Source organism: Pygocentrus nattereri, chromosome 19 (assembly GCF_015220715.1).
Source record: "Pygocentrus nattereri isolate fPygNat1 chromosome 19, fPygNat1.pri, whole genome shotgun sequence".
NCBI lineage: Eukaryota > Metazoa > Chordata > Actinopteri > Characiformes > Serrasalmidae > Pygocentrus > Pygocentrus nattereri.
This window is the reverse complement of record NC_051229.1, coordinates 31,938,318-31,946,433: the sequence shown is the minus strand read 5'-3', so window position 1 is coordinate 31,946,433 and position 8,116 is coordinate 31,938,318. Positions and strand designations below refer to the sequence as shown.

Below are 8,116 nucleotides of genomic sequence, written 5' to 3'. Positions count from 1 at the left end.
CATTCTGTTAAGTTTCATATAAACAACATTTTTGCATAAGAAGGTGAAGCACTAGCCACCAGGGAGCGCTGTAGCACTTGCCAATCTCTCTGTATGCTGGCCTTAAGCCGTGGCCCCTGTGGAAAAACCTCGTCAAAACTAACAGCCAGATCAACTTGTACTTACTGTTTGAGACCACGTGTTGAGCTGTGTCATCAAAACACGCAGTGATCAGAAATAGCCCCCCTCCACCCCACCCCACCCTACAGTGGCAGCACAGATTAGAAAGCAGGCGTGATTCAGCAACTGAGGAGGATGTCCACATTTAGACACGACAGACACGAAGAGGGTTCCCTCACTGCCTTCTGTGACTCAGCGCTGAGAGGATGTGTGCCCCCCCCCCCCACAACATCCCCCCCCCCCCCCCAGCCAATGACATCACCTGCACGCAGATCATACAGCTCAGGGAGTGGATTCTGAATTAATCGAATGATTGAGTGAGAATATTTGTTTATTTGTTATTTATTTATTTTTAACAAGTTCACTCTGTGGACTTTCTGTGTGGGTCTTAGTCACTGTCTGGGTTGTTTTAGGTCCTTTTTATTTATTTCTTTATAGAAGGAAAGTGAAGCTGAAGTTAGATTAGTCACAAAGCTGTGCTCCTGCTGAGATTAACATCAATACAAGAGCTGTTTTTTTATTTATTTCTTCTTTTTTATTTATGCGTTTTGTGTCGTGCACCTCAGTGACTCATTTGAGGTGAGGGCAGCTCCACTTGTCTAGTGCAGAGGGCGTTGCTGTGTTGGATCACGAGCGCATGTGTTTGTGTGGCTTACATAAGAGCCTTTGAGATGCTTTGCATGCTGAAGTAAGTTGATGAGGACTAATAAAGTTTGCGGTTACTCATATTTTACTTCTTTTTTTTTTTCCTGTTGATGGCAGAGCCAGCATGAGCACAGATGAGGATGTCATTCCCACAGGAGATGCAGAGGCAGTCTGAGGTGAAAGAGAACCAACATGACTTGGAGTGAGTCATCCACGGTGATCAAGGAGCTTCTGAGCACTGCGTGTGAAGGAACAGGTAGAGAGAGGGAGAGCGTGAGAAGCGAAGGTAGAAGAAGAGAGCGTTGGAGTGAGAGAAGGAGAGAGAGAAGGAGAGAGAGAGAGAGAGACAGAGAGAGAGAGAGAGATCGAGGGATCCCGCCTACTCGCCTTTTCTAGCAGTACGTAGGCTCTGACTCAGAGGAAAGCAGCAGTGGGTGAGGACTATCCTGCCAAAACTCACACGCCACCTCCTTACTGCTTCTTACATCATCATCACACACCAGTTACACCTCACCATAACGTGAGTAAAACGCAGGATCTGGCTTATGGATGCAATTGTCCAAAAGCTGGTAATGCAGCCGTGTGCCTGGTTCTTTGAACAACTTTGAGAGTCTTATTAAAGGCTTATTTTGGGATACAAAATAAGTCCAGATTGAAAAAGTGTTTTCAAAGGAGAATCTTCAATAAAGATGTGGTTTAATCACATGCAGTAAGAGGAAACAAGTATTCAGACACTTATTAAATACAGTTCTAGATAATAATGCTGCAATAATGGTGGTTGGTATAGTGTAGTGGGTAACGGCTCTGCCTTCTATGTTGTAGACAAGGGTTGGATCCCCCACCTGGGTGAGCACCCTACACTATACCAATAAGAGTCCTTGGGCAAGACTCCTAACGCTACCTTTGCCAACCTGTGTGGAAAAAAAAAAGATCAAAATTGAAAGTTCCTCTAGAGATGTAAATGTAACCATTTACAACACATAAATGTCTGGAAGTAGAAAGTTTGTGAAGCCACAATCACTATTCAGGTATTCGTTGTGTTTCATCACAGGAAGACTATAAGAGGTTCGCTCATATCTGCAAGTACACAGATTCACTCAAAAGAGGCCCCGGATATTCAAACAAAACAATGTGAAATGTGCTCCTCAGTATACGGAGCTTTGAGCAAACAGGGATGCTCCTGATAGGCGGCAGACGTTTAACCTCCATTTGCATACCTCGTACCCCTTCACTCAGTCACTGGACTTCTCAACAGGATGGCACGTCTTCATGCTGTGAATCTATTGGGTCGCCAATTTGTTTAAGCGATGTCAGAGTGATTTTAGGAAGACGTGGCATTTGTGATGTACCCTCAAATAGTGTTATTCAGAAGAAGTTCCGGAAACTGGAAACGACGGGGTCGTTGATGCATTCTAATGGTGGCGGCTGTCTGAAAATGTAATCAAGTACACGTACATCAAGGTATGCATCATATTTTTTGGTTCAGATTGCTTCATTCTAACGGGAGTTACAACAGAATATTCTTCCTCTTTCGACTGTATCTCATGTATGTTATGTTGCAATATGTTGAAATGCAAAGAAATGTTGGTAAAGATGTGACTGAGAAGGCATGTCACTCCTCCAACACAAAAAGCTACCGACTTCCCTCTGCTATATTTTATAATAATAAAAATGCGTTCTTTTGTAAGATGTTAAATTTTAGTGTAACACCAGTGCTGTCACCTAAAAAGTCACAGCTCTGCATTTGTACAATTTGTAATAATGGCCAAAAACAATTTTTTTGTTTGCCATAGCTCATTTCTCCATCTCTGCAGTTAACAAGATATCCATTTATGAAGTTGTATGGATATTTGAGTATCAGAATTAGTCAGAAAGCACATCCCATCTTCAACAAGATGACCCCAAATTTACAGGCGAAATATCTCAAGACTGGTTTCTATAAAAGAAGCTGAAGGTAAAGGCCTAGCCAATCTCTTGATTTGAATCCTATTGAAATTTTTTTGGAAGATTTTAAATTGATAGTCCATCAGAGGGACTCTTGGGAACCTTGGGGAACTGAAGATTGCTTGCCAAGAGGAATGGGGAAAAAACTGAATCACTGTGCTGAAAAAAGCTAATTACTTATCTATAATCGCCAACAATGGCTTTATAACAAAATACTGGTCTTATTCATTTGTGGTGTCTGAATATTTTTTCTGCTTTTTTTTTTGTAACATATCATTGTTTATGCTTACATACAGACCTAAATACATATCTTTTGTTAATATTTATAAGTGCATAGTTGAAATGCACTGTGAAAAGTTTAAGTGGATACAATAAATAGTATATCAAATAACAAAAAGAAATAAGAGTGCCTGAATACCTGTTTTCCCTCACTGCATAAGGTTCACACTAGGCCTGTAAGTGCCTTGCTTGACTGCAGGTGTGCTTTTTCCCCTCCAGAGGTCTAAATATAGCTCTAAGCAGCAATTCTCGGGGGCCAAGCACCTTGTAACAATATGTGGCTTTGAACACACTGAAGAATTTGAATGACTGTATCACTTAAAATGTAGCCTTGCTCAAAGCATGCAAACAAATTCCTATAAAATTTAAACCATCCCGAAATAGTGGGGACTTTTCTAGCCTTTGCAACATCTGCCTCCGCCTAATTATCAGCAAAACATTCCAAGACAGCCTGTTAAGAATTTAAAACTTGTTAGGCACAAGACATACTGATGTTAATTTCAGCTTTGACCTAATAGAGATGCCATGTGGAATGGTAGCCTGGTTTATCTGTGAACAGCAATATGTTTATGAAATTTCTTGGTAACTGAGCAAGCAGTTGCAATATCTCTTTATAGAGCACCTCCACCAAATGTGATTCCCAGTGATTTACCTGTATTTGAGTATAGCAAAAATATAATGTCACAGATGCAGTGCTTTTAGTGTCTAGGTTGTTCTTGAGTGGCAAAGTGATGCATTAACTGCTTATAAAACAAATTTGATTACCGTAACACAGGTACTGCTTAACCTGTGCTCTGCTGTTAATGCATGTTGTTAGTCCAGGGGGAATGCAGCTACTTTTCTGTGAATAAGGAGATACAGGATGTTTCAACAATGGTTTAGACAAAAATGTTCTCAAAATGTAGTTTATCAGCCAGAAATTGAATCTCCTTCTTTACTTTTGCACTGGAACTACATAGTTAATGCAGATAACTAGGTATGCAAGCTTAAAGCCAACAGATTAGCTTTGTACAATCTCGACAGTCAAAAAACAGGAAAATCCAGTACGCTTTCTTTGAATGTTACGTTTGTAAGCATCTATAAACACATTTATAACATGTTATAATGCATTCATAAGGCATTATAAACATGGTTATAAATATTTATAAAAATGAATTACTGAAATACACTGTATAGCCATGTTTAATATACATTATGTAATGTTACTATGATGCATTATACGTTGTGTTATTAACATGTTATACTGTCAGTGCCAAAGAAGTCAATCCCAGCTTGGAGAGCATAAAGACAGATTTCCAATATTTCATTTGTCACTGTTGGTGCTGTTAGAGCTGCATCTTTGGGGCTTCAGTCCTGAATATTTAGATGCTCCAAACAGTATAACATTGGATATGCAGTGTTAAGGTAGTGCCAAGCTAACAGTGGTGCACATTACCAGTGGTGTACATTGACTTTCCCACATTGGGTAAAACACTGATGGCAGCACAGGTTTAAAATCTAACATTTGAGGCCTGTAATGAGCTTTATTGTGGATGTTTTAGTGTTTCAATAAATCCTTCTGTAAATACTTCAACTTGAAGCCTCACTCTTAACACTAGAGGAGGCTTTAGTACAGTATGCCTCACTTTACTTAGATCAGACAAATACAACTTATGAGCTCTTATAATTTGTTACAAACAATACTTATAATGCATTGTGTTAACAATTCATAATGCATAATAAGCATGGCTATAACATGTAATGCATTTTTATAAATAATTATAGCCATGATTATGATGCCTTATGAATGCATTACAACATGTTATGAATGTATTTATAGATGCTTACAAGCGTGACATTCATAGAAAGTGTTGCCGAAAATTCTACTGAATGTTTATTGTGTCCAACCTTTACCTTTATTACAACTTCAAGAAACTTGCTTTCAGTTTGACAAAGAAACCTGCTAGCATACCTTCAAATTTCAGTCCTAGAAGTTGCTGCATTTTCTGCTTCTCAAGCTCCAAGTAATCTCAAACACATTCAGTCATGTTAAGGTCTGGACTCTGGGGTGGTCAGTCCATTGTTCTGAGAACACCAGCAGCTTTTTTGTTTGAGTTGCAGATTTTCTTCTTTTATGTCAATTTCCTCTTCTTTTTGACAGCAACACATGTTTTCAGACCCACAGCTTGATTTTTTTTTTTCATGCTTTTTGTTCATTTTGATAGATAACAGTACATCATATTGTATGGATTATCCCCAAGCCCCTTAAATCATAAGTAAAACCGAATGTAGTGGACGTGGCAGGCCAAAAAGCTCTTGAGATACAAGTCAAACAGCAGTGATAACATGATGCACAAAAAGAGAAGAAAAGGTTCTCTGAAATACATAACAGTGAAACACGTGAGCCATAGGACTGATAAGGACACTCTTACTCACACGCACTGTAGAGAGAGTGTGTCAGCTTTAGAGAGGAGCTACTGCAGTCAGTGGGATGTGTGATGGCACCTTATGGGCAGCTTTCAGAAATAGCATACTCACCACCACACATGCGCACGCAGACACACTCAGTCATACACACTGCCCAGGCAAACATGTGGCTGTGCTAAGAATAAGATTTTAAAGAGTTATATGTATGTATGATCTAGTGCAGCATCGTGTCCTTATCTACTTCCGAACAACACGTCCCAGAATAGATGCTGAAGCAGGGTTGAGGGGTTACCCATGTGCTCTGCCCACAACAGCAAGACACTCAGAGAGACCTTTGGACCAAGAGGCCTTTTTTTAGGTTGTTTAGCAGCAGAGAAAAGTTAACAAGAGAATTAAAGACATTCAGAATTTTTTTTTCTATTTGGTGACGTTAATATTTAAAGTTAATTTTAAACCATAAAGCATTTTTCTTGCGTGCAGCAAGCTTGAGTGCTCAGTAATGGTGAGGGTAGGGAGGGGGGTGCACGAAGATGTTATCAAAACTCAGAGATGGACAGAATTCATTACATTTTGAGGGAAGATTACAGAAAACCAAGAATTTTGTATTTTAAATGATTTTTGATTTGATGAATGTCTTCCACCCAATGGATGTTGGGATAAGCCCTGGCACACTCCACAACCCTAAAGAATAAGTGGCCTAGAAGATGGATGGATTCGATGAATCGTGCTTAATTTTGATTTCATTTGCCTTCATTGTTACATCACATATTGTTTAAAATGATCCCCAGCAATAGTTCCATATTCACCTCAAGCCGGAGATGACATTCAACTCGAGATAACACTTTTAAGCTATGATAAGGCAGTTTTCACATCCGACAGTCTATGAAGTCTTCTATGGATCTTTTAAGATTAAACTTAGACCCTTATTAGTCCCACGATGGGGAAATTTCACCTCCACATTTAACCCATGTGTGCACTGAAACACCACATATACACTAGTGAAGACACCCTAGGGGGCAGTGAGCACACTTGCGCGGAGTGGTGGCCAGCACTATCCACGGCACCTGGAGAGCAGTTTGGGGTTAGGCGCCTTGCTCAGGGTCACCTCAGTAACGTACTGTCGGCTGAGGGGATCGAACCAGCGACCTTCCAGTCACAAGGCTGGTTCCCTAACCTCCAGCCCATGACTGCCCCCAGAATACTCCAGGCTCGTAACACTCACTCAAAAATCTGAGCTTTGGGTCATTTACCTTTCTTAAAATTTGAGAATACTTGACAATCTAGAATTTTTATCTCTTAAAAAACATGTTTCTTCAACACTTCTTTCTGTGGATGCACATCCAACAGTAAAGTGAATAAGAACTTTACTATATTATTTAGGATGTAGGATTCTTCTTATGTTGCCACATAAAAGATATTTAATCTTTTACTGAGCCACGAACACAGCAGAGTCTACAACACTCACTATATACTTGCCTTTACTTACATAGTGCCTGCTTTACTCTTATTTTACCACTTGCACTGTTGTTTTTACCTTTTTTCAGTGACATAGCAGACTGGGAGTCTTGGACTGGAAGGTGCCAGTCTCACATACTCATTAGGATATTAGGCCAGGCCCAGATAGATCTGACCACTATTTTTAAGCCATGATGTATTATATTTCTATCTTCTATAATTATATTTCTGTACAACTTTGAATATAACCTTATGATGCAAACATTTTTTTAATGGTATACATTTTTCCCTGGAACTGTTGGCAAAACTGAGGCAACTTGGGTCTATACCATCCCCATACCGAGAAGCCTCAAGCTCATTTAACAGAAGAAACGCGTCTTGAATGCTCTTTAATCTATTAATGTATTTTATTTATGCAGTAGCATCAACGTAACGACATTCTGCAGCATAGCATTAATCTACATGACACTGCAGAATGCTGGTAGATGCTGACCAAGCTCCATTCACTGCAGGTTTCAGGAGCTGAAACCTTCTAAAACCTTATAAAATTTGGTAACGTATCTCCCCAGTTGTGAAATTTGTCACATTTGCATTCACACACGTGCAGGTCGTGACCTAGCTGATGTCCTCATAGCGCCTGGAATCCAAAACGTCTGGAGTCTTTGCACATCTGGAAAAGCATCACAATCTGGTTTGTTCGTTCTCTCTCCTGAAGAAAAGTGGCTAACACTGTCCTTGAACCCTGCTACATAGCACTGACATAACAGTGCCATAAACACACGTTTTCATGAGTTGTCCAGTACTAAAACAGTGTCATGTTAGTGTTACTTGTGATCGTCGTGACAGACGTCATGATGCTTGCCGTCATCTTAACTGTGTACTCTAGTTAGCCGTCATGACATCAAACATCATGAAACCTAATGACAATTAACGACAATGGTAATGCAACATATTATATTACCAAACAACATCTGTTACGCCAGCATGTGACATGAATATGGCACGATTGTGTCAATTTTATGTAGTGGGCTCAGGTAAAGTGTGAACAGTGGTTGCTTTACTTGCTTCATTTGTCCTGTATGCCGTTTTCTCTGATGGACAGGAAAGAATGAATGCAGCATTTCTCAGAGGATGTACACTGTTACCACAAGAGGGAGTAATGCAGTGCCTGCGACTGAGCGTGGAGCTGTGGTCGACATGAGGTCTCAGGTATCCTGTTCATGTTCTA

At 40.0% G+C, this 8,116-nt stretch overlaps 1 long non-coding RNA gene across 1 annotated transcript; it reads left to right on the top strand.

The window, feature by feature from the left end:
* The first annotated feature begins 973 nt into the window (after positions 1 to 973).
* LOC119266096 lies at positions 974 to 8,045 on the top strand. The gene is made up of 3 exons (XR_005131853.1): positions 974 to 1,006; positions 7,496 to 7,579; positions 7,991 to 8,045. It is a non-coding gene; the product is annotated as an uncharacterized LOC119266096 (long non-coding RNA).
* The last annotated feature ends 71 nt before the right edge of the window (positions 8,046 to 8,116 follow it).